Source organism: Cavia porcellus, unplaced genomic scaffold (assembly GCF_034190915.1).
Source record: "Cavia porcellus strain 051 isolate PalLab524CR breed Dunkin Hartley unplaced genomic scaffold, mCavPor4.1 scaffold_19, whole genome shotgun sequence".
Lineage (NCBI taxonomy): Eukaryota > Metazoa > Chordata > Mammalia > Rodentia > Caviidae > Cavia > Cavia porcellus.
This window is the reverse complement of record NW_026947502.1, coordinates 32,174,094-32,200,845: the sequence shown is the minus strand read 5'-3', so window position 1 is coordinate 32,200,845 and position 26,752 is coordinate 32,174,094. Positions and strand designations below refer to the sequence as shown.

General features: G+C 42.7%; 1 long non-coding RNA gene across 1 annotated transcript; it reads right to left on the bottom strand.

Annotated features, from left to right (window-relative positions):
* Window positions 1–35: 35 nt before the first annotated feature.
* LOC134471715 (uncharacterized) lies at window positions 36–8,751 on the bottom strand. Its single transcript, XR_010041303.1, has 4 exons — window positions 8,328–8,751; window positions 7,583–7,643; window positions 6,724–6,849; window positions 36–1,711 (listed from the first exon to the last, which is right to left on the bottom strand). It is a non-coding gene; the product is annotated as an uncharacterized LOC134471715 (long non-coding RNA).
* Window positions 8,752–26,752: the final 18,001 nt, after the last annotated feature.

The window sequence follows — 26,752 nt, the reverse complement described above, 5'->3', positions numbered from 1 at the left end:
TAAACAAGCCAAGAGCCTCAACCTTTAGGAGGAGATGCTAGATTTAATGAACTCAGTTCCCATTGCAAGGCTGTGATTCCTCTTACCTTTAACATGAACCCACAGGCGGATTAAACTGAAATAAAACCTACCATTGGAGTTACATTCTCAGCTGATTGGAAACATGCATTCCCTCCCTGTGACCGGGCCGTGAGAAGGGAAGTTATTATCTTTTTTGAGTTTGTAAACTCTTTATGGCTGAGGTGGCTTTAATCCTGCTGGGGGAAAAATAATGCAGAATAAATTGCTCCCATTTACCTTTGTTTTCCAATCACATGCTCCAGTGGGAACAAAACATCCTAAGTAAGGGGCTGTGGAGAGCCAGGTGATCCTTGACAGAAAAGTTTAGTTATTTTCTTCTTGAAGCACGTGAGCTGAAAGGGCTTTAAAGCGTCACTTGGCAAGGGGGCTTGTCTCACAAAATGTGTGCTCCAGCACTGATGCCACCATCCCCTCACTTTTTGAGTTCCTCTGCTTTCTGTTTTCAGCAGACACCCAGGTCCACAATGCCTGCTTCTTAATGGGGCATTTGCAATGACCTTTCTAGCTCCAGACATTTAGCAACAACCAGGAAGGAGCCAGAGAAAAGGCAGATTTGAATCAAAATCAAATCAGTGTTGGGGGGTGGGTAGGGCTCTGGAGAAGCAGATTTCAGTTCTTTGTTATTTCTCTGATCTCTTCTGTTACCTAACAAACAGAATTCATGCAGAGGAGGTACCTGTAAAGCCACTGGGACAGCCCAGGCTCTGAGCCCAGTTTCCTAATCAACAGGGAAGGGCTGGCTGTCTGCCTCACTTTCCCCTAAAGAGGTAGAGTGGGAATCTTCACAATGAAACAGAGTTGAGGGCCGCTAGAGGGAGGGCTCGGCCGGCCAGACAGCCAGACCTGGGCTTTCCACAAGTGCTTCTCTGCAGGGTGAGGACATCGCGTCGGCACCCTTTCCCACCACCTGCTACAGATTGGTTGGGAACGGGAACCTCATTCAATGACCTTGTTGGGGGTATATCATTCAGGATCCAGTCATAAAAGCAAAAATTAAGTATTCCAAACATGTAATTCAGGGAATTGGGACACAAGAGGTGGAATTTCTGAGAAGTAAAATAGAAGACACAATTCAGAGATTATTACACTGTTACAGGTGGCTACAATCCCCAGGGGGGGATTGCAAGAGAGTTAGTGTGAGCAGAGCAAAATCGAGCCCTGTTTGGCACAGGGCTAGAATTGCTGTAAGGCCCTACTGCTGCTGGAAGGGCTTCCCTGGGGCCTGGACCCACAGAGGAGAGGCCACTGCAGCCATTGGCTGAGATGCTGGGAAAGAGGAACAAATACAGTAAGTTCCCCCCTTCCCTGCCCCCCATCTCCCACCAGTAACTCTAATTGGCTGAAGCCAGTCAGAAGCAGCTGGCAAGCAGAGACAGGTGGCCTTCAGGGCTTGGCTTCCCTGCAGACAGAGCAGAGGAGAGGAGAGGGGACTAGAATTGAGGATAAGCAAAGCCAATTAATATGTCCATGTCAATCAATGCTCCTCAGTCTCGTCTGGAGCCCTGCGGTGGCCACCAAATGGGGAGAGCATAAAGGAGCCACAGTATGGAGGATGACACTTCAAGGCTCCTGCAGATGATGGCCAAACACAGACTCTCCTCTCCTTACTCGGCTCTGCAGCCTCCAGCATCTGTAAGAAAGAAAAAAGGAGGGCAGAAAAGGACAAATGCAGCACAGAGAAAAGCCAGGTATGTCTGGCCTGGCCCGCACACATTTCCAGCAGGGCATGGGACGATCTGCTTCCAGCTCTCTCTCCTGCAAGATGCAGGGCATAGAGCAGAGCAGGTGTGCTCAGCGGCCAGTGTCCAAATCCCTGTTGGCCTCCACTCACTGACTGTGGAAACTCCCTTCATCACACAAGCCACCTTTTCTTCATCTACCAAGTGGAGGCAGTGCTAGGGCCCACCTCACCTCTGTGACGGCAGAAACGTACAGCACGGAAAGGAACTTAGCGAGCACCCTGCAAATGCTTGTTAATGTCAGCCGTGGACATTAGCCACCAGCCACCCCCAGACATGCTTTGCTCCGGAACACTCCCTGTTCCTCCCACAGAGGGAACCTGTCTCCCTTCTAGCTCCAAGCCTGTGCTGGAATACTCAGAAGGGATTTTAGGCAGTTATCCATGACCCAAATATTCTTTCATCAGTGGGACCCATGTTCTGAGTACTGACTACAGTTTTCAGATGCCAAGTTGCTGGATACCAGTTGGAAGCTAATAATCAGAGGGCTCTGTCCTCGTCCCCTGGGCCTGTGGTTGCTGTGTACACTCACACACATGCACACACAGTCACACACCCACACACATACAAACACACTCACACACACACACACACACGTATTCATCGCTGCTTCTGGGATCTGTCAAGTCCTGGGAAAGGGTTATTTAAAAAAATTAAAAAAAAAAAAAGAACCACATGATAATTATGAGCTGAGTGTTTCAATCTTCAATTCTCAGTTAAAGGAAGAAAAGATGCTCTTCCCTGAAAGCCTCAGCATGCTTTACAAACCAGAGCTAATGTTTTCACTTGGCTCAGGGGAAACCAAAGCAGAGGAGAGAGCCCATTACAGCAGTGCCAGAGGGGTTTCAGATGAGGCCAAATTGCTCTGATGAAGGAATGCCATCACCCGGGCCACATGTTCCCGGGGAGCCTGGAACATCCACACTTAATGGAGAAAGGGCTATACTGAAGGGAAGACACTGGACATGACGAGACTCTGAGAAAGTCCTCCCAAATCTCAGGGAGTCAGGGAGATGCAGGTAAATGTTTGCTTTACCAAGCTGCTCCCTGGTGCAGGAGCTCCGAGGGCAACATTTGCCAGCTTTTATGGTGTTGTTCCTCACACTGTGGTCAATTTAAAGACACTCATATACAGGCAACATTGCTGAGCGGCTGGCAAAAGGTGCCCACTGTGCTGTAGCATTTCCGAGCGCACAGACAATGATGAAAATAACTGCAGGAATATGGATGTGTTTACATGCTTAGGAGCAGAGAGTGTTGATTATTTACCCTGTGGTAAATATGACTTACTCAACTGCAGGTTCATATAACTTAATATCAATAACTTAATTAGGAATTTAATAATTCTTAATAAATGACTAAATACAATTTAATTATTACATTAAATTTAGCCATCTGACCATCAACTTTTATAAGACAGTATTAGTGCCAGCATACCACTGTTTGGAAAAAATCCAGGGCCTTTTATCTGTGCTACCTAGGGTGACAAAACAACCCATGTGAAAATGCCTCAGAAATGAAGATGGTACCCATACAGAAGTCCTGGAAAGGTAGAAGTGGCCAATCTAAGAAACTTGTACAATATTTTGCTATTTACAAGTGAATTTGTTTCTATTTATCCTGTTAGATACTGAAAATAATCTCATGAGGGGGTCACACTATCCATGTGATAGATGAGGAAATAAAAGATCAGAGGACAGAAGGGTGCCTGACCTGGTTCAGCTGGTAGTGACGGGAGCACACGACTTGCTCTCTGTCTTAGCACTTCTCCCTGACCCTCCATCCATGGGCTAGGTGAGGGGCAGCCCCTGGCCAGCTCTGCCCGAGCTCAGGCTAAAGAGCATCACTGAAGCTCACCGAACAGATGTCACCAGCCAGGACTCATAACTGGAGTGATTATGCCAGGGCCCTGGAATCAGGTCTCTGGTTTAAAATGTAGTCCAGCAGAGAATATTAGGCAAGAAGCCATGCTCATGTCTTTCCTGGGCTCTCTTTCAGTCTCTGTGTGGTGCTTAGAGGCCACATTCCTTCTCAGAAGACTGGCGATGACTTAGCCTTCTGTACTCAGCCCCATTTCTCTCCAGAACAAGATGTTGGTATCTCTGGCAAATTGATCCCACAGGCAGCATGGAGACTTTCAACTCAATTCTCTAAAGTACAGCTAAACCCCAAGTCTTCCTGGACACTGGGAAGGGGAAAAGGCCTGGTTGGCCACCCAGGCTGTGTGTGCAGCATTACCCAGCAGCCCCTCAGAGGGCTCCAGACAGGCAGCCACCCCTCCCCCAATCTGGAGCTGCCAGCATTGACTTCCAGGCAGGACCAGGACCCCCGCTTGAGGCTGGGATCCCAGACCCTAAACACATGTGGCTACAAAACCCTCCGGTGCAAAATGAGTCCCTCTCCCACTTTCCATCTTCTCCCAGGTCGGCTGCTATGCCTGGCTTGTGAGTAGGAGACACCCCGTTACCCAGGCCACACCCCCTCCATCCTTTGTCATAGCACATTTTCTGGCATGTCCGTTCAGTATGCTTGGCTCTTTTAAACATCACACTTTATGGCCTTTCGCAGTGTAATTTTGTTCCTGTCCTGCCATTCAATTTGAATTAAATATCAAACAGATGTGAGTCTTTTTTTTTTTTTTTTTTTGCTCTTTTTAAAGAAAAAGTTTAATATTAGGGAGCATGCCCTCCTATAAGATCAGGAAAGCGATTCAGAGGAATAAGCCCCTTCAAATTAAAAAAGAATCACGTTGGTTAGCATTAAGATGCTTTCAAGTGATACATTTCGAAGTGCTAAGGGAAGGTGTTTCCAGCAAGCCGTAAAGCAGCCAGGAGAAAGGAGGGAAGATATATGGCCCAAGGCTGGCGGGGAAATTGGAGCTCTGAAGGGGCAGCTCCACCTGGGAGGAAGCTCTGAGCTCAGAGATGAGGTTCCCAGATGATGCTGGGGGAGGCTGTCTTCCCTGAAGGACCAGCAGGGGCCCTGCACTTGCAGCCTGTGTGGTCAGGCTGGGACAGGGCATGGTCTTGGCACTGTCCTATCCTCAAGGCTTGTCCCATATTTCCTAACCAACTTTCCTGGGGTAATTTTGTCTGTCTGGACATACTAAGTGGTCAGCCACACTGTTCTTACTACAAAGTTCTTGGGTAGTGGGACCTTTAGGCTTTTATGGTTCATCAGAGAAGGCAGAGAAAATTGTGGCTCCTCTTCATATACAAGAACATATTTAAACCTGATCACAACCTCAGGGGCCCTTCGTTCCCTGACTGAGACACCCCTCATCTGCCTCACCCAGGACAGCAGAACATAAGCATTTCATCACCAAACTATTCAGTACACGGGACCCAGGCCTCTCACTCCCAGGACACAGGAACCTATGTTTGCTGAGCATCTGCCTGCAGCACATGAGCTGCAGTTGCTGGTCAGTCTCCAAACTCCCCTTGCTTCTTGGCAACAGGCATCCTTGGCGCTCAGTGTTATTGGACCATTTGTGGCTGTGAGCCAGGGCTTCTCCAGGGCCGACTCTGGCTAAAGTGTTTCCATGTGGTCCTTTGACTCCCAGCTCTGAAAGACAGCTCTCTCTCTACAGCCATGGCACAAATAGCATTTCCACATGGCATGACATGGGGCCAAGAGACCTCTGCTTCCAGCTGGTTCTGGACATTGTGGACACTGAGATGGTGTTCCACACACACCAGGTTTAACCCTGGGGATGATGTAAATACCAAGACACGCTGCTCCATAGGGAGCACTAGGTCCTACTGACAAGAAACAGAATCAACACTTCCTAGAACTGCACAGACAAAAGAGAAGTTTGAGTAGAGGGATATAAAGCACAGAAAAGCCTAGACTTTATAGTCAGACAACCAAAGTCTACTGGTATCTCTACTTGCCAGCTCTGTGACCCTGGGCAAAATATCAACCTCCACAACCCCAGTTTCTCCCGCACCTCATGGGGTGCCAGGAGGGTCCCGCACCTCATGGGGTGCCAGGGCAGAATGCATAGAAAGCACTCAGCACAATACTGGCCTGACATCAAAGGCCCAGTGTTTGGAAGTTCGTTCCGCCCTTTCCTCCACAGCAGTGACAAGTCCTCTATCTGAGGGGCTTACTGGGGCTGAGAGGTGGAGAGCTGGAGGATAGATCAGACCCTATCGCCTTCCAAGAAGTCAAACTGAAAACTGCAAGAGGAGCAGGAGACCCAAAGGGAGGGGTGCGACTTCCTGCATTGTAAACATGTCCCTGGAGAAGGAAGAGGTGAGAAGGGAAAGCGAAGAAAGTGGCAAAAATATCTGACAGTGGTTTCAGAGGAGGAATTGAAAGTTGTAAACCATCGCAACTGTCCTTTTGCATCCATGGCAGTTAGGTAAGACTGTACTGCAATCCCTTATGAGAATCTAGGGGTGATGCCAAGAAAGGGTGAGTCTGTAGGGGACTCAAGACCACACCCAGATTCTAGAAGAGCTCTGAGCTCAGACTGAGCTTCCTCTGGGAGGAGGAGGGGAAGATCTCACCTTCTTTGCTTTCCTGCCCATCAGGCAGGATCTTAGGCAAGGCAGCCAGCTCAGAGAGGTCTCAGTGTACGTTCCTTCATTTCCCAACCTGTAGAGCTCCACACCACAGTCATTCACTTGCTCTTCACCCAGAGCAAGAGGTTCTTTCTGAAGGGTTGTTCTGCACTCATAAGAGGATTGAAAACACTGCTCTCCCCGTGGAGCTAAAGTGTTCAGCTGAGAACGAGGTGCAGAAACAGAGGCCCAGGTCTCTCTCCAGCTACAGGAGCAGGAGGCCATGAGGGCCTGGGCTGCCAAGGGAGGCTGACTGACATCGGCTCAGCCTCAGGTCACCCCCAGCATGCCCAGGCTATGGACCAGGTGGAATCTCATGCCATGGCCACACTCACCCTGATAGCCCTCCTTCCATGTCCTCCAGGTGAACAGTGTCCTGGCTCAGGCTTTCCTTCGCTGTTGAGAGCACACGCTTCTGCGCTGGACTGATGTCACAGGGCTTCCTAGTGGAACCTGGATAACTAGACACACTCATCTCTAACTCTGCTCTTATTTTCATTTTTATCGGGTGCTGAAAGGTTGAATGACTTAAGTAGATTTAAATACACAATAATTATTCACGTCCTTGCCAGTCTTCCTTCACGGTCGGGGGTGGGCTACGCACTTTCCCATGGGTGTAATCCATACAGACAGACTTCTTTCCCATGCTGTTTCCTGGACATTTTACCTAGACGCATGCTTATCACGTTGCTCTTACAGGTTACACACGATGGCATCACAGCACAACTCAGTCTCTACCCAATTCACTGGTTACAATTTTGAGGGGCTGAATTTAAAATAATATTCCAAACTCTTCATAAAATAATATTTTTCTGGAGCAATCTCTTAGCAATGCCCAGATGAGAGTTACGTGAGGATTCTCTATATCCTTATCACAGATTGAGCACCTGATGTTTTACAGATGTAGCTGATAAATCTATGTGTGGACCCAGTAGTTTGTTGCTTTGATACCCATTTTATGGGTGGGAAAACTGAGGTGGGAAGTGTGGAGGGATCATCTGCCTAGAGGCACCCAGCATATCTTTGTGTGTGATCTATCAGGATGCCTCCTCTCCCCCAATACCCTGTTGGTATAATGGGAGCCCTTGAGTTTCTCTCTGCCCAGGTCAATGAATGACTAATGATGGAAATTTTCCTATGGCAGCACTGAGATATTATGAGACAGGAGGCTGCTGCTTTTGCTTCTGAACTTACCCTGCAGATGGCCATCTCAGTCCAGGGCCAAGTTGACCCTTCTCAACTCCTCCAGAGACCCCTGAAAGAGAAGGGAGGATGCTTTCTTGGGTCTCTAAGCCCTTTGGAAGATGTGAAAATGGGGGCAGGTCAGCCACATGAAGTGCTGGCTACAATGTGTAAACACACCTCAGGCTAAGGCTAATCTCCCAGGTCAGGCCCTGGTGCCACCAGCAGCCCACTCCAAGAATACAGGCTGCAGTGGCTTCAGCTAAGTGTGTTGTACAATGACGTAGTCAGTGGCAGATGATCACTGAGCTCTAGGGGCCAGGCACTGACCACTCGAAGGCACTCTTGTCTGCCCTGCGGCAGCCTCAGTGCCCTGTCCAGCCTTCCCCATATGTAAAGTAGCCACTGCCACCAGGCTGGAGGGGGCTCTGGGATCACACCGGCATCCCTGGCTCCCAGTCGTGCTCCAGGCAGAGGTGAGCAGGGCTAATCAGAAACACCTGTGTACATGGAATTTCCTGCCCCAGTTCAGCCTTCATTTCCTCTGCCAGTAAAAACCTGAGGCACGCAAAGGTGAAAGAAACCAGCCAGTCAATCACCCAGACGACGGCCACCAGGGCCGCAGAGACAGGACTTTCTAAATTAAATTTTAATTCCCACCCGATGGCCCGGCCGGCACAGTCATGATTCAAACTCTGCAATAGGTCACCATAGCCAGGCAGACCCCAACCCAGGACTTTGCAGGAATTAACCTCACCTCCTGGCCAGCGGATGATGGTGTCTGCCTCGGCCATCAGGTTGTAGAACAAGACCATAAGAATGAAAGGGACCCCCTTTCTCTTCGGCTTCATTGTGCAGCTGCCAGGGCTGCCGAGCTGATTAGCTGCTCACTACTTCAGGCTGTTTGAGTTATTAGGTGCTGGAGAGATCAGAGCCTGCCAGTGACTCAGGGACATTTAGCAAGACAACATCAAAGCTGGGGAGTGGCCAGGTCCAAACTGTAGAATAACGGTCAGGGCCTGAGGGTCTGGGCTCTGTCCTGGCCCAGCAGGTTTAGGTGAGGAGAGAGTCATAAAAATGCCTCCATTTTTTCCAGAACGTATTTCCAGAGTTTCCTGCAGGGTAGGGGAGGCAGGACTTGGAACGATAAGGAAGTAAAGAGCTTCCTAGTTCATGGTTTAACAAACTAAGAGAATGGTTTGCATAACCACGCAGCTGACAGCAAGTCCATCCTGAAGCCCGAGTCACCCCCACCCAATCTCAGCCTCAAGAGGCCATTTCAGGGCCTCTTGGATGCGAGAGTGAGGATCACTCAGTGTTAGACTTACAGCCCAGTTTGTGCCATGATGCACATTCTTTTCTGCCAGACTCCATCTTGCAGTCTGTAAGATGGAAAATAATGATAGCTCCTCCCTCATAAGGTTGTGATAAGGAACGTATGAACAAGGGTGTTTCATGCTGAGAAATGTAACAAACCAGAGGCCAAGTGAAACAATCTTAGAGAGAAAACTCCTGCTTCCCTGCCACTGATAAGTCAGTGACAGTTACCAAGAGGGCAGGAAGTGAAGACCTCCATTCGGGAGGACCCAGCCCCTTTCAGACACCTGAAACCCCACTTCCTGTTTAGGCTCCAGCACCCTCATAGTAAGACACATCTCCTCTGCATCCTGTCTGACTGGTCTCCTCACTGAGAGGCTCAAACCCAAACACATTCAGTGGTGACATTGGACGACCCCGGGGAGGAGGAGAACCAGCACCAACTCCCTAGTCCTGGGAACACAATTAGGTGAAAGAATCTGCAGGACAGTGGACCAGGTCAGAGGCTGTGGTCTGACTTGCTAGCAGGAATATAGGACACCCGTCAGGAAGTCAAAGTGTCCCAGGTCATTAAAAAGAATTTTTTTAGTAACTTTTGATTTTTAAAATGATTCATACTCACTGCACTACAAAACAAAGGCATAATCGCTTGGGTAGCTTTCACAAACAATTCTGAATGCAAAACAGTATGTACAAGGTTTAAAATGGATACATAGACTCTGCAGTTTGATCAGGAAATGGGTACTCCTTAGGGGTTGCAGAGACAGGAAGCTGATACTGAAGGGGGTTTGTGCACCAGTGACCTTGCTTCTTGAACTTGATGCTGGCCATGAGGTTGTGCACTTAGTGAAAACCCACTGAGCCATCCACTCAGGGTCCATACATTTTTCAGTATTCACATCACATTCAATACTAAGATGACCTTGAACAAACTGTCAGGTACATAGCAACAGTATGTATACACATAAATAAATATGAAATGCTCATCTTTATTGAGAAAATGTGTTTTTTAATGTAAAAAATTGAAAACATGTCACTTACTATATCAACCTGAGTTCGTTCTTTTAATGTTTTAGTATATTTTCTTCCCACTTTTTCCATACATGATGTGTGTTTAATAAATTTAATAATAGTTGTGTGTGTAAAATTACATTTAACTTCTTTCCTCAATGTTCTATGATGAGCATTTTTGCATACATTTTTAATGACAGCTGAAAACCACCCTGATGACTATCACATGCCACCAAACATGCTCATTATACTTTAACTAGTAATTTTTAACCAGAGTTAGTTTTGCCCCTTCCCCAGGGGGGCATCTTATCGCATCTGCTGGGAAGGCAGGGAGGAGGCTACTGAGACCTAGTAGTGAGAGGCTCTGGATAGTGTGTAGATCTTGTTCACTTCCATTTCCTGAAGGAGCCATCCGCACCTTGTCCTGGTTAGGGTCCAGTAAAAGTCAGTGACCCTCTTTCTTCTTCCTCTTGCCCTTCTAGAGACCAGCAGTGCTCACATTTGACCTTCCATGCTAGCCTCTTCTCTGAGCTTTTCCCTGGACGGGACATATTCAGACAGTTTTTGAAAATGGATAAAAAAAGACTCAAGGAAAAAAATGTAAACAGATCCCAAAATATACTTGAGCTGCCAGGCAACAAAAAGATACAGCATAAATCTCAAATATCAGCCCAGATGATGTTTTGTAATTGCCCGGGGTCATTTGCCTTCTTGTCTACTTAAATGCAAGGAAAGACTTATCAAAAGCAAAAACCAGAAAATTGCATCAATTTCTGGTGCAGGACAGTGAAAATGAGATTATGTCATTGTGATAGGACAAACTTGACCCAGGCATGGGACTATAAGGGAGAGAGAAGCTAGCATGGCTCTTTTTCTCTAGGATGTGGTTAAAGCCTAAAGCCACTTCCTGCCCCTGGCCTTTGCCAGCTCTAGAAGAGGAGCTTAGCTGCTAAATGAAGGCTGGGGAAAGATGCCAAACAGGGCTCAAAGGGCTGACCTCAAGAGGGTCAGATGTCACAGGAAGGCCCACATCTCGGGGCAGGGAGTTGGTCAAAGTGTTCGTACCAGTCCTTTGATTCCAAGGCAGCATGGATGAGCCCCATTCTGACTCATTTGAGGCTCAGCAAGTTCCTGGCCCCATGCACGGGTGGCTGACCTTCCCTTTTCACTGTGTAAAGTACGATAATGTTCTGCTTTCAGGACGAGCTCTGACGGCAGCAGCCATTGCTCTTTTGTCTTTCTTGTTTTGCAGAAGGAAACCAGTTGGCAGAGGCTGTAAACATCTGTATTTCTAAAGCAGGCCCATGGATTATCCTGTCAATGACACTGGATGCTTCTCCTGAAATGCACATTTCAACAAGCTTTTCAGGTTATACTTTTTATTGTGATAAAATAAATATAACCTAAACTATGCCATTTAAACAATTTTTAAACATCCAATTTAGGGTAATTACATTTACACTGTCGTGCAAGCATCCAAAATTATTTCCAAAATTCTTCATCACCTCAAATGGAAATACTATGCTAAGTAAGCAGTAACTCCCCCTTCTCACAGTGCCTAATAACTTCTAGCTTTCTATGAATTTACCATTCTAAGTGCTTCATGTAAATGGAATCATACAACATGTAGTCTTTTGGGTCTGTATTTTCTAAGGATTTTAAAGATTAATCCATGTTGTAGTGCATATCAGAAATGCATTTTTTCTTAAGCTCATTAATATTCCATTGTATGTCTATACCACATTTTGATAATCCCTTTATCTCTAAGGAGATTTACAGTCTTTCTACACTATGGCAATTATGAACAATGGTGCTAAAAATATTGGTATACAAGCACATGAAGTCATTGCAATTTTTCAAAAGCAAAAATGAAATTACTGGATTGTAGGTAACTCTATGTTTGACTTCTTAAGGACCCAACATACTATTTTCCTTAGCAACTATACTTAAAAGGCTTCAGGGTCCCAATTTCTCTACATTTTCATCAATACTTACTATTTTCCTCTCTTTTTTTCTTTATTTTAAAGAGAATAAAACCAAACAGAATAAAGTCAATCAAAACAAAACAATGAAAGTGATATAGGACTTCAAAACAGGATAATAGAAAAGCAACTGATGCTACCTTAATGCCTCTTGTTATCTTCAAAGTAGCTGCCCCTACCACCAGACATAATAAAATCAAACAAAACAGAACAGAGTAAAGCCAGTTAAAACAAAATATTGGATAAGACAAAACAATAAAGTGGAGCAAGACAAAGCAGTGAGAATGATAATGGATTTCAAAAACAAGACAGAAGAAAATCCCCCATTGGGATTTTGCATATTGCCTATTATTATCCTCTAAATAGATGCTCAGACTATAAACTTTAGGCCTCCAAAGTCAATCAAACAATATAAGCATTAGGTTATTTTTGTATCTCAATTGCTATCAACTCAGTTTGTGTTCCTTCAAATCAGCCAATTGATTGGGAGAGAGGGCTCAGCTCTTCTTGTCTCCCAGCCCACACACTGGCTGGCTCATACGAAGGGTGCTTCCTGTTTCTCCTCCTGCCCCATAGTTACTGCTGAATCATGGAATGGGCCTATCTTTTTTCTCCTCCTGGTCCACAGTTACTGCTGGCTATTTTCCTTTTTAAAACATTATACAAGGGGGCTGGGGATTTAGCTCAGCAGCATAAGCATCTTCCTTGCAAGCAGGCAGTCGTGAGTTCGATCCCCAGTACCGATAAAAAAAAAAAAACATTATATACATACTAGTTGGTGTATAGTGGTATATCATGGTCTTCTCCAGATAATTCTCATACTAACATGGGATAATTCTGCTGTATGTTAGAGAGACAGAACATTCACTAGGTAGAGATAGAGGCTCAGGGTAAAGGAAAGGAAATTTATAGTGTGCGCTGATAAAATCCAACCTGTCTTTATCAACTCCTACCACCACCACTTTCCAACCTCTAGAAATCACCATTTTACTTTCAGGTTGGCTTTTTTTTTTTAAAAACCTTCTTTATATAAGAAAGAACCTGCACTATTTAGTACTTATCTTCATGTGTTTGGCTTATGTCACTCGACATAATGTCATCTAGTTCCATCAGTTTGCTGAAAATGATAGGACTTCATTCTTCTTAATGGCTAAATAATAGTCCATTGTATATATTTACATTTTCTTTATCTATTCTTCTGTTGATGAACACCTAAATGGGCTCCACAGCTATTGTAAATAGTGCCATAATAAATATGGATGTGCAGTTGTCGCCTTCGTATACTACCGCCTTTTCCTTTTGATATGTAATAGCCAGAAATGAGATAGCTGATCATACAATGGATCTGATTTTTGCTTTTTTGAGGAACTTCTAAATGGTTCTCTGTAATGGCTATACTAATTTACCTTCCTACCAAGGTTCCTTGTGCTGGTCATGGCAGCACATACTATAATCTCAATTATAGGAGCCTCTATAGGAAGATCATAAACTGAAGATCATTCTGGGCGATTTAGTGAGATTCTATCTCAAATTAAAGATGAAAAGGACTGGGAATGTGACAGCACTAGAAGGCACCTGGGTTTAACCTCAACTACTGAAAAAAGAATCTCTTTTTTTTTCCCACATCCTTGCCAGCATTTGTTATTGTTGTTTTTTGATAATAGATATTTTAATGGGAGTGAAATGATGTTTATTATTGCATTTCTCTGATAACTAATAGTAGCAGTTTTTATACATTCAAGGGTCATTTGTAGGTTTTCTTTTGAAATGTCTATGCAGATGATTTGCTTATTCTTGGTGTACTCTTAGTATTAATCTTTTGTCAGAAAATATTTTCTCTCATTCTGCAGGTTGAATCTTCACTATGTTGCTTCCTTTGTCGTGTGGAAGTTTTTCAGTTTGATGTAATCCTGTATTTCAATTTTTCCTTTAATTCTACTTCCTGGTCCTATCCAGAAAAGCCTTGCCTGTACCAATGTCTTAGAATATTACCCTATTGTTCGTCTAATAGTTCCAAAGTTCCAAGTCTTTGATCTACCTCAAGTTGATTTTTGTACAGAATGGTATATAGAGATCCAGTTTTAATCTTCTGCAAGTGGATGTCTAGTTTAAGGAAGAGAATTTTTTTCACTCTTTAAAGAGTGAATTTTCTTCTCTTTACAAACAAACTAACCATAACAAACACTGTAGTCAATGCTGTGTTCAGTGACCAGTCAAGCCTACTTCTTAGTCTGGAGGCAAATCTGAAGAGTTTGGAGGTTGCCAAGTTTGAGATTAAATCTGAGCAGACTGGACAGGCAAGATAGAGTGGGCTGGACAGAAGGACAGTGCTGGTAATAACAGAAGTGTAATTGGGAGCCAGGGGCTTTTGTCAGAAGAGAATGAGTCCAAGCATCTCTTCAAGGTCTAAAGATTTTATGAGTTGGCGATATCTAATATCTTCGCTTTTGGGGGAAAGATTTAACAAGAATGCATGAAGGAAAAGTGCCAGCCAATTTTTTAAAAAGGAAACCAGGAGTTACAGTGAGTTGAGAATGCCTATGGCCTTCCCAGGGCCTAAGGGTCAGAGTTCAGTGCGGGAGATATTCACCCTGACAGGTACCAAATCAGGCTTCTCTTGTGTTCTAAGATATTAGTATAGGTTGAGTAAAAAAAAATCTCTCTGCCCCTCAAGCCCCTCTTCTACCAGCCTGAGAAGCTATTGTGCATTTGCTCTGAAGGTTCAGATGGTCTGGGAAGGTTTTGATGGGGCCCAGGTTTGACCCCAGAACCACTATAGAGGCTGTCCTCTCCCAAATGTTAAATCAAGCCAGAGACACCTTTACTATTTTAGGTGTAATTGTTCTTATTCAGCTATCCTGGGACAATGAGCACAGCAGAGCTCTGCGGGTAAGAACACTCTCCATGGGATTTATAAGCACCACAGTTGAGAGATCAAATAACCCTCTTGCTCCTGGTGCAACAGGCCTGGACTCCATCAGTAAGACACACCTAGGCAGCCAGGACGTAGCTTTGGTGCAGACAGCAGGGCAATGAGGCAAGCAATAAAAAGGCCTAATCTCTTAAGGAAACATGAATTGTTGGCAAGAACATGAGGGAAAAGCAACATAATCCAAGGATCATTTTCTTCTTGTTATAGATGACTGCTGACTGCTTGGAAAAACCAAAGCGGGGAAAAGTCCTGCTAACACTGGTGGGCAGTAAGATGCAATTTATAGGACTGGTTCCCTCAAATGTTAATAGCTAAAAAGTCTTATTGTAATTATCAGTGACTACCACTGGCTGAGTGCTTCTTTTGCAACAGGTATTTTATATTTAGTAGCTTGCCTAATCCTCACAATCCTAAAAAAATTAGCAGTATTATCACCATGTGTCACTCAGATCTAGAAAAAAGCACAAATCGTTTGAGCTATTTTCAGCAAAAGGGGATTTTCATGTAGGGAGCTGAATGTTTATAAGCTCATAGTAAAGGCTGGAGGAGTACGTATATGGGGGTGGCCATGAACTCTAGCATGTGCAGATGTATTACATATTCTTATATTTGAGGATATGAATTAGATAGCTTAGATAGCTGAGCTGCCACCATAATTATAGTCACACTACTTCTTCCTTACTTGGCAATCATCCTTTTTGCTGCCTCTGAACTCCTCACAACCAAACTTTCCTGCCACCTTAGAGGGAAGAAGGCATACCTCAGTGCTACCTTCCAAACCTCCCATAAGAATACACGACAAGAGCAATTTACTTCCAGCCAGGATCCTAGCTGCAAGGGAGTCTTGGAAACTTCCACCAGATATCCAAAGAAAGAGGGTGAACTGACCATAAGAATGCCTTGTGCCTCTGATTTTCAGTTGAATCTAGATAGATCACTAGCATAAGGTGACAAAATCAGTAGTGGAACTTTGCTTGATCCCAGATAACAGGACTCTGATGCCTGTTCTTACCCTCTGTTGCCTGGGGCATTTAAAAGAAAAAGGACTCCTTAAATACTAAGTATTCTTTTTAGTTAAATTTATGTTGGGATATTATAAAAAATCAGATTAAACTACAAGGGGATGACTGAATTTTACAGAGATCATGACTCTGACAGTTATAAGAGCTGAACTATTTCAGTTTTAGGGTATAATTTTAGGAGAGGGAATAAAAATGGCTTGATAAAAGAAAATAAAAGTGGCTGGTGTACATTTACCTGCAGAGCAAATCTGTTTTCCCCTCATTTCCCTGCAGGCTACAAGTTGATGGCCCTACCACAGGCAGCCTAGATAACCTTCTGGCACAATTGCTGAAGAGTGAGAATGGAGCAATACTCATCATTAGCATTCGCTGACTTTTGGGCCACGCACTATACTAAGTGAATTATATATATAGGTGCATTTCATTTACACAGTAGTTTATGAGCCAGGCAATCAGCATCTTTGAATTTCTCTGAGTGAGTTTCAGAGAGATTAAATAAATTTATCACACAGCCTGCCTATGGTAAAGCTAGAGCTGATACCCAAGTTTGTCTCAGTCTGTATTCCAAAATCCTTAATCTGTGGCCATGTGTACACCACCCTTACCCTATGAGTACTGGCATCTCTCACAGCACACAACAAACTGAATTCATTTGAAAAGACTTATTGCCACCAAAGTAGAAACTGTTCATGGCACAGCAGGGGTGGCCAAGTCTGGAACCAGCAGTGGAGCTGGCTCCAGCAGATGTGGGAGCCACTTAGGGCCAGGGCACCTGTCTCCACAGGCAATTCCTTCCAGCCCACCATGCAGGTTCCCCACAGTTCCACATCCTGTGGGGCCTGGGAAAAGTCTTAACATCACATTGTTTCTGCCTATTATGGCTTGAGTCCAGATATCCTACCAAAGTCGCACACAGTCAGAGATGGGATTTTTTCAGAGATGGCTGGATCTAGAATGTATAATGCTTGGATTAAAGGTATGCAGTTGCTAAATGAGTCCACTCATTGGTTTGGCATAGTTCTGGGCAGGATTAAGGGTGCTCCACCCAGGTGTGAGTGTTCCCTGCCCTTCAGTGCAGTATAAGGGAGAGACAGATGGTCCTTGCTTGTCACTGGTTGCTTGTCTCTTGTAGCTCACTTGTTCCGTGCCTTCTGCCTTCTGTCTTCTGCCGCCATGAACTGTTTCTCCTGTGTGATGTTCCTCTGTCTTGCCACCCTGCCTTGGAGCCAGCCAATTATGGACTGAAACCTCCACAAACTGTAAGCTAAAATAAACCTTTCCTTTTTAAATTTTGGGCATTGCCTATTTTCTGTCAGCAATGAGAAAAGTAACTAAGACACAGCTCAAGAATCTTTAATGGCTTGCTACTCCAATCACCCATTATACAAGCAGAGAAGCAGAGATTCCAAGGGACAAAGTAATTGACAAAAAGTAATTATGATGGCTGCATTCAGAGAGGGTAGAAACCAGACCTCTTCATTCCCTCTTCAATTTCAAAAGTAATGTTTAAAAGAAGAGGCACTGGAGCTCAAACGATGTGTTAGCAGCTTATGACTTCTACCATCACCAAAAACTACTCCACCCACCCCATCTGTGGGCAGCTTCTAAGACATGGATAAGGTCTAGTTCTTGAGCTGAGTGATTCTGATCAGGCTACACTGACCATTTGAACCCTCAAGTTCAATACTTCTTTTTGAATTTTTCTATATTATCTCAAATTTAAGTAAAAAGCTCACTTAAAAATAATGCTTGATGATTAGAGTTCCCCCAGAACCAAAAGGATACACATTTTAATTGAAATATATCTTCCTTTTAAAATGAGAGGCTGAAAAACTGTAGGATTCAGTAGTGTTGTCAAGTCAGGGTTTGTATTGGTCAGCTGTCTTGTGCTGGGACAAGATGCCTCACATATACCACTTGAAGGAGGAGAGATCTGCTTTGTATCATGGGTCCAGAGGGTTTAAGTCCATGGTAATCTGGCTTCAAGGCAGAAAGGTCTGGTAGAGAAATGCTTCTCAACCCATGGCAGCCAGGAAGCAGAAAAACTAGTCCAGAGCAAGGGGTATACTCCTTAAAGACACAATTCCAGGGACACCTCTTCCATTTAAGCCCCAGCTCCTAATAGCATATTCAGATGTGAATTCATCAAAAGATTAAGCTACTGTTACAGTTAGGGTGCCCATAGTCTAGTCACCTTCCAATCACTGAACACGTAAGGCTTTAGGGACACACTTTAGTTCTAAAACATAACAGCGTTTAAGTAAAATAGAAAGTTGAAAGGGCCAAGAATATTTGGAGGTTTCTTTGCAGAAACCAAGACTTTGCCTTTTTACTTTGCCTTTAGCAGACAGACTTACACACACACACACACACACACACACACACACACACACACACACACACACACGAGACCTGTATCAGAGATTTAGTGACTATATACAAAGTCTACCTTTTTATTCCTAGACATCTAACTAGACTAAGCCTCCCTTGCAGGTAGGTGCTGCCATGTGAATGAATTATAGCCAATATAATGCCCAAAATGAATGTAAGTGATGGATGCAAATTCTAAATTCTGGTCCATAAAAACTCATGTACAACCCTTGATTATATTTTTTAATCTACTGAAAACGTTCTTTGAGGACCTAGAAGAAGGTAGAGTCATACAGTGGAAAGGATCCTGGATTCCTGTGATATCACATAAAGGAGATTCATCTTGCTGCAAAAACATACGATGGGACATTATATAAGCAAGAAATAAACTTTATCATTAAAATCTTGAAATATATAGCTTACTTGTTACAGAAGTTAGGCTATTTTGAATAGTACAAGGGCCATTTTGAAAACAGCCAAATCTCCTATTCAAATTACTCTCACCTTCTCAATTTATATGCAGTCCCAATCTATTTTTAATAATCTGAGAATCCAAATGGTCTCTTGCCTGTTACTTATTGATTATTAAATCAGAAACCATCCTTACAAAAATAATTCTTCAGCTCTCTAGGTCATTAAGAGAGCTGATAAAGGGGTAAAGGCTCAATATTATAAAATGTGACAGTTGGCAGTATATATATATATAATTGTTCTCTCTCCTTGTTTTTTGACAAAAGACTCAAAACAGTAGTATTCTAGACCCACCAGTCCAGTCCAGTACTGATAACATTTCTGTGCCACCAGAGGGCAATACAATGTAATAGCTGATGCATATAATAGCTTCAAATTGTCACAACGGGAGAATGGAGTGAAACATTTGTGAACAGGAGCAGGAGGAAGGCACCAGAATTGTGGCAAGGTCATCGGGGAGTGACAGGAAAGCAAGGGAAGCTCCTTGGACAGCTGCCTCCCGATGCCATCTCCCTTGCAATTGCCCTAAGGCTGAGCTCTGCTGTATTCTTTCTGCAACTGTAAAAGCTTTCCAGATGAAAGATATAGCTGCATGAGGCAAGGGAAAATTGTGCTGAAGTTATCTGCCACCAAGATGTCCAAACATGTAGAGCTGTTAGAAAACGGAAACCGAGAGGTGCATGCAGGGGCAAAATCCACTTGGTTCTCTGTTGGGCCTGAGGCCTGCAAACATTTGTAAGAAAATAGTTTCTCCAACATTACTCTGTGGTTTCCTATTAAAACCAAGAGTTGTAAGTTTCTGCTTCCTGGAATGGAAAGCTAGCTTTTTTTCTAGACGAGTCCCTAGCCAAAAATACCTAGAAAAAAAAGACAAAAATATAAAAATATACCTTTTAATACATATGACAGCATCAAAGAGTAATCAGGGATTTGGGGAAGAAAGATTCAGAAGAGACTGGGAATCTGGAAATTTAAGTCCAGTATTTTACAGTCTTTTTTTCCTTGAGATATAATGTCAGTTCAATTTCTGATTTAAAAACTGATCAAATTCACCAGCTGAGAAGAGCCTTTAACAGTGTCTCCCTGGTTTGGAGTTCAAGGCCCACCAATCAGGAGAAGATTTAATAAACAGTTCAGGCCTTGGGTTGAAATCTCAAGTACAACAGTCTGAGAATAAGATAATTTTAGCTCAGGTTTTCTAGAAGACAAAGCCCAAGGCAAGAGCTTGGAAACACAATTGCAAAAGGGAGGCAAGGCAGAGAAGAGAAAACACACATGAGAAAGAATAGTACTGACTTTTCAATAAGCACGGCTGATTGCCTGGCTTATGGGGAAATGGTATCATGTCTCTCAATAGCCTTTCCAACGTGTATAGGTTGGGGTTTACCTGTCACTGATTCCCATCTCTCTCTCTCTCTTTTTTTTTTTTTTTTTTTGTCTTTTTCCTTTTTATCGATACCGAGGATCAAACTCACGACTGCCTGCTTGCAAGGCAGGTGCTTATGCCGCTGAGCTAAATCCCCAGCCCCTGATTCCTGTCTCTTATCCCATAGAGCAGAATTCACTCCATGAGTTAATGTCCACATTTCCAGATTTTCCCTGAATCTCTCCAGAGGCTTCAGTGTAGATATATCGCTCACACTTTATGTCATCTAAACATAGTCATAGAAAAAGTCAGACTCTACATCAGGCTCATATGTCAGAACAATGCTGCATTGCAGGCTTTGTGCAGGGTCAGAAACCCTAGGGTTGGCTAGGACTGCAGATGGACAAACAGCCTTGGAGACAGATGAACTCGTAAGATCTAAGAAAGAATATAAAAGATAGCTGATACAATAAGCAGACCAGAAATAATCTGGTTGTAGCAAGATATAGCTCTAAATTTGAATCATCTGAAATACTAATTGGATTCTGGAGGTCAATCTTGGAAACACAGACTAAGTTAAGCAGTGAGAGGCTCCTTTTAGGCACAAAATTTAAGGGGGTGCCCCCCAGAAGTTAGTAGTCGGGGAAAATGATCTGAAATTACAATTTTGTTGGAGAAAGGTCTCACTTACGTAGTCAGGCTGGACTTAAACTCACACCAATCCTCCTACCTCAGCTCCTGAGTGTTTATGTTATAGACATGCACCACCACTCCTGGCTGCAATATTTTTAAAAATCTAAATTAATTTGAAGTATTCATGAGGAAGAAATATAAAAATTTTGAAAAACTTTGATTAGAAACTGAAAGACTAAAGGCAAGAGACACAGCCCAGAAACATAGTTCTTTATTCCGTAAAGCTGTTCCTCCTAGAGGCATGAAATAACAGTAAGTTATAGTGGTTAAATCCGAGTATCAGTTATAAATGAAAAAAAATGAATTGAGAGCATAGATTAGTGCATAAGACCTTGGATTTGATCCTCAACACTACAAAATGAAAAATTCTCCAATAAAAGTCTATGCCAAGCCAGACTTAGAAACAACAACAGAAACACTCAAATTCTGCTTTCAATATATTCTGTAAATATAAAGATACATAAATACTAATGAAACAAACACTGATTTAAAAAGATGGTATACCTAAGGGGCCTTCAAAACAAGGCAATACTAGAGATAAGGAATGTCAAAACAGTCAGTCAGTCTACCACTAATACATAAAAATACCAAATGTGTATGCACTTCATACAAAAGCCCCAAATACAAAAAGTAAAATTTGAACAAACTAAAAAATCAAATTCACAATCATTTCAGGATATCTTAATATACTTTTCTTAGCTACTGATAGAAAAAGTAGGGAGAAAAAAATCAACAACCTAATTAACATACATAGACCATCACTTCACCACATTGAAAGAATGAATATACATTCTTTTCAAGTGCACATGAAGCTTTGTCAGAAATGAAGATATGGTGAGTCATAAGGCAAACTCAACAAATTTTAAAGAACTAAAATCATATAGAAGATATGCTCAGTTCACAATGGGCTTAAGCTAAAAGTCAATAGCAACAAAATCACTAGGAATTCCACTCACATGTTTAGAAATTCAGCAATATACTCCTATATAAATCTTGAGCCAAAGTAGAAATCACAACAGAAAAGAGAAAGGAACTAAATACTACTAAGAGTATAAATCTAGACTTAGAAGAATTCAATATCTTAGAACTTGTCTAAGGGAAAGAGGAAAGCGTTTCCATCTCCAAAAAGTTAGAATTATAACAGCAGACAAAAGTCAAATTTCTGCTTCCAAGTAGAAACAGTTACTTGTGGCAAGGCAATTTTGTTCCCACTAAAATAACCTAGAAACATCAGGCAACTTACCAAAAGCATCAGGCAACTGCAGAGACAACACAGGTAAAATTACACTGAGGGGAGAACCTTTCATGACGAAGCTAAAAATTTACATTGATTCTCAGTTTAATTGCAGACCCAGCACAAGCCGTAGTTTAAGAGTCTAAACTAGGTCCTGGCAGTTGGGGCTTCAAAGAGTAAAGAAGCCTCAGGACTTTTAGGAAAACGTCATACTGAAATGACACAATAGCAGATTTGAGGGATCTCAAACACAGGGCTGGTTTCCCTTCTAAGATCTTAGCTGAACTTTCAAACTGGATAAAGTCAGGAGGCTGAATGTTTAATCCAAACTCTTGGAAAAACGAAGGAGAATTTTCTAGTCTCAAGAATGCTTAGTTGACAAAAATCTGCTTGGAGAATAAGAGGTGAGTTAAAGTTAAAAGCCTTATCACAGGAACCAACACTGACAATTTCCCATTCCCTGTGCTGAAACTCCAGCAATCTTGCTATGGGGAGACACAGAATCCCTACTTGATCCCTGGCAAGAGGCTGCTGCTTCGGGGCTGCGAAGTAGCCTGAGTGTTTGGATTACCTCAAATATATCTTGGTTCTCCTCTTTTATATCACTGCAAAATCCTGAAAGTACTCAGGCTAAGAGGCTAAAACTTAAAGAAAGATATCTTTCAAAGACCACGTAAAAAGTTAGTCTTTGGTTGCTGAGAAAAAGACTCACCAATATCTTCATCAAAAATTATAAAGGGCTACAATTTAAGAAGAGGGACAAACCCTAAGTCAGTTGTATTGAACTTGGTGTGGGGTATAATCACATTTCAGTAGTATAAGAAGTGGACCATAGCAAGTGCTGTTAATGAGTGCCCTGGTCAGAGTCCTTGGAGCTACACCATTGTGGTGCACAGTGACCTAACTTTCAACAATTTGGTGAATTTCTGTGGATGCTGGAGCCTTTGCTGCCAAGGTACACCATAGGCCACAAGGGCCAGAGAATTAATAATGTCTCCTGGAAACAGCTCTCAACACATGATTAATGGGAGTTAGTGAATAAATATCTCAGCTCCCTCATTCCTGAGATGGGAAACTACAAAGTATGTATTATACAGTAATACAAAGCCTGGTTACTCAGAGTAGCTGATAATGTATTCTTGCTGATAATGTACTCTTTAGTGACTATGTTTGGTTTCTCTGTCTCACTTCTCCATCACATTATTGATATTTTCTGGGATCACAATTTAAATAAGTGAATTTCTCTTAAATTCTATTTCAGGGCCCATTTTTGGAGGGTCCTAGAGAAAGAAAACAGAAGATAGAGTCAGTAAACTGGAAGGCAGGTTAAATAGAAAGTATCCAAGCTCAAACACAGAGGAAAAAGAATTGGATGATGGGGAACCAGGACCACAGGTAAGAACCCTAAAGAACACACTCAAAAAGGCTAACACATGTGTAAAGTTAAAAAGAGAAAAGAGAGAATTAGGCAAAGTAATTTTAAAGTAAATAATGACCAAGAATATTATATACCTTATGGAACACATCAAACCACAGATTTAAGAAATACAGTAAACTCAAAAAAAGATGAGTACAAAAAACTCACATTTAAAGACATGATCATAAAACCATTGAAAAATAAAAAACAAAGTGAAGTCATGAAACTAGACATAGAAAATGGACATATCATCCTCAAAAGACATCCCCCATATCTGTGGGTTTCATCGTAAGAGAGATGAAACATTAACACAAACAAAGGAGCAGTTTCTCCCTACTCACCCAGAGTAGTCGTCTGTCATCTTCTCTTTTACTCCTTCCCCACCTTCAAATACATCCTCTTCTTTCACTTAAAAAAAAAAAGATCATGGAATTCCACCCTTGAAGTTGTTAAAGCAAAAGTCTACTGAGATTAGGGAGGTGTCAATCCAATCGCTGATCCCGCAATCACCCACCCATCATCCCAGCATTGCGCTATGAATCAATCACACATTGTAAATTCAGCCACCTCTGCAAAAACTCTATGACTGCATGAGGCTTTGAGGAGACATCTAGACACAAACCATAATCAGCAGTTAAGTTCACTCAGCCTATAATGTGGTGCACATGGCAAAAAGCCACTGTTTTATTGGCTTGTGGGGTTAAAGGACTGGAGGGGCCAATTTTATCCACTCATTTTCCAGAGCTATAATAAAATACCTGAGGATAAAGTATGTATTTTAAAAAGAGAATTATTTAGCTCATGGTTTCAGATGTCCAAAGACAAGGTGTTGGCATTGGCTCAGCTCTGCTGGAGACCTTCTGAGAATGGTACAAAAAATGTTAGGTGTGGATGCAGAGAGACCATATGATGAGACAGGAAGCCACGGGGAAGGGAGGGTTCAGTTTTGATTTTTTTTATAACAATACAGTCCCTCTCTTACAAACTAACAGGGGATCCTACAAGAACTATGGCAATCTCTTCCAAGTACAGTACATCCAGTGACCTCCAAAGGCCCCCAGGATCCCACTCAACATTTCCACCACCTCTCACACTGGCACACTTGAAACCAAGTTTTCAACATGTAAAATTCAGGGTGTGGGGTGGATGCTAAACTATAGCAAGTGGTGGATGGTTCCTACCACCACCAACCTCTCATTTTGGCCTAGACTGTCTCTCAGAGTAACCTGATGCAGTTTTTCCTTTCCAGAAAATTAGAACACTTAGTAGTGCTCAAGGCTGACAAAAATACCCCCAAAAGTTAGGTTCAAAATCTTTTAAGGTAGAGATGCACAGAGGCTCTAAACCTCAAACTCTGTGATTAAGATTAATTAAGAGATTAACTAAATGACGTCCTTGACTCACTGAAAAGTTACACGTGGGCAGTCCCTGGAGGTAAAAAAGAAACAAGCAGTAGCTTGGATCTGAAAAAGACAAACAGAGATTTCCATCTGCTGTCAACCATACGAAATAAAAAATTGGAAATCTGAGTACAGCTAAATGAACTCTTCCTAGAACAACATGATTCTTGGGAGGGATATAACAGAATTTAGAGTTTCTACAAAATACTATTCTTCTTCTCCACTAATCAGGTAAAAATCAACAGACTTGTGAAAAAAATATGACCCACATTGAAAAAAAAAAAAAAACCAGTTTAAAGAAACGAACACGGGAACTAGGTTGCCGGAGGAGGTAACTGTGCTGCTGGAGGAGATGAGTTCCTGCACACCATCCCGAGCCCCAGAAGAGTTTAAGATCATCACTCCTAGTGGTCAAGGATGCACCCAGCCTCCAGCCACATTAGACTGGGCACTGTAGGTTTTAGACCTGCCTGGGCCACGCCCAGTGACCTTCTTTTAATCAGGGGAACTGTGCTGCTGGGAGAGGGAACTGGGATCCCTGTGGGGGTGAGTTCCTACTCACCATCTCGAGCCCCAGGAGAGTTTAAGATCATCACTCCCAGTGGTCAAGGACCAACCCAGCTTCCAGCCACACTAGACTAGGCTTGGGAGGTTTTGTGGCCCGATTAAATTACACCCAGCAACCTTCTTCAATCAGGGGAGTTGAGAGACTGTGAAGTGAGTTCCAGTGCATTGGTCCTTGCCTGAGAAGAGCTCTGGACCATCATCCACAGTGGTTAGGTGCCTGCCCAGCTTCCTGGAACACTAGAGGTGGCACAGGAGGTCCTGTGAGCCTGACTGAACCATGCTTAGTGACCTCCAATTCAGTCCCAGGAACCAAAGGCATAAGAGATGATTTCCAACAGGACCAGGGGAAGTCTTGGAACAACACTTGAAACACAGAAATATCGGAAAATAACAAAACAAAAGACCAAAATGCAATCTCAAACCTCCAGCCCATCCTAAGAAAGGAGCCATGTACATAGGAAGCCATGTACATAGAAGAAAACATATGTCACACACCTGAAATACCTGAAATAATAGCAACTGAAATAAAGAAGCAACTCTAGGAAGCTTTAAAGGAATTCAAACTAGAAATAATCTCCCAGGTAAAAGAAGAAATGATAAAAGTAATGAAAGAGAGGCTGAACACATCTAAAGAAGACACAGTTAAAAAAATTAGAGGAACAAAACAAAAAGATAGAATCCCTGGATGAACAATATAAGAAACAAACAGAATGCATGAAGCAGATTCAAAGAGATATACAGGAAGTAAAAAATTCCATTGAAAGTTGTCAAAACCGCCTCAACAAAAGTGAAGATAGAATTTCAGACCTCGAAGACAAGATTGCAGCTAGTGAACAGGAAAGGAAAGATCTTTTAAAAATAACAAGGAATCAGGAAATAACAATTCAATAGCTGCAAGATGATGCAAAGAAAAACAACAAAGATTGATAGGGATAAATGAAAAAGAAAGGGATAACACAAATGATATCAAGAGGCTATTTACAGAAGTAATAGCTGAAAATTTCCCAAAAAATGAGATTGGAAACTGACATATGGATTAGTGAAGCATATAGAACCCCAAATAGCCATAACCAAAATAAAACTACACCAAGACACATAATAATCACCATCCCAGAAATCCAACATAAAAACAGAATATTAAAAGCTGTTAGAAAAGACAGATCACCTATAAAGGAAAACCTATCAGAATCACAGCAGACATCTCAACACAAACAATGAAGTCAAGAAGAGCATGGAGTGAAGTATTTCAGATCCTAAAGGAAAATGATTTCCAACTTAGACTGATGTACCCTGAAAAACTGTCCTTCAAAATGGATGGAGAAATAAGATACTTGCATGACAAAGAACAGCTGAAGAACTTCATGATCACTAAGAAAACCCTGCAAAGAATACTGAAAAAC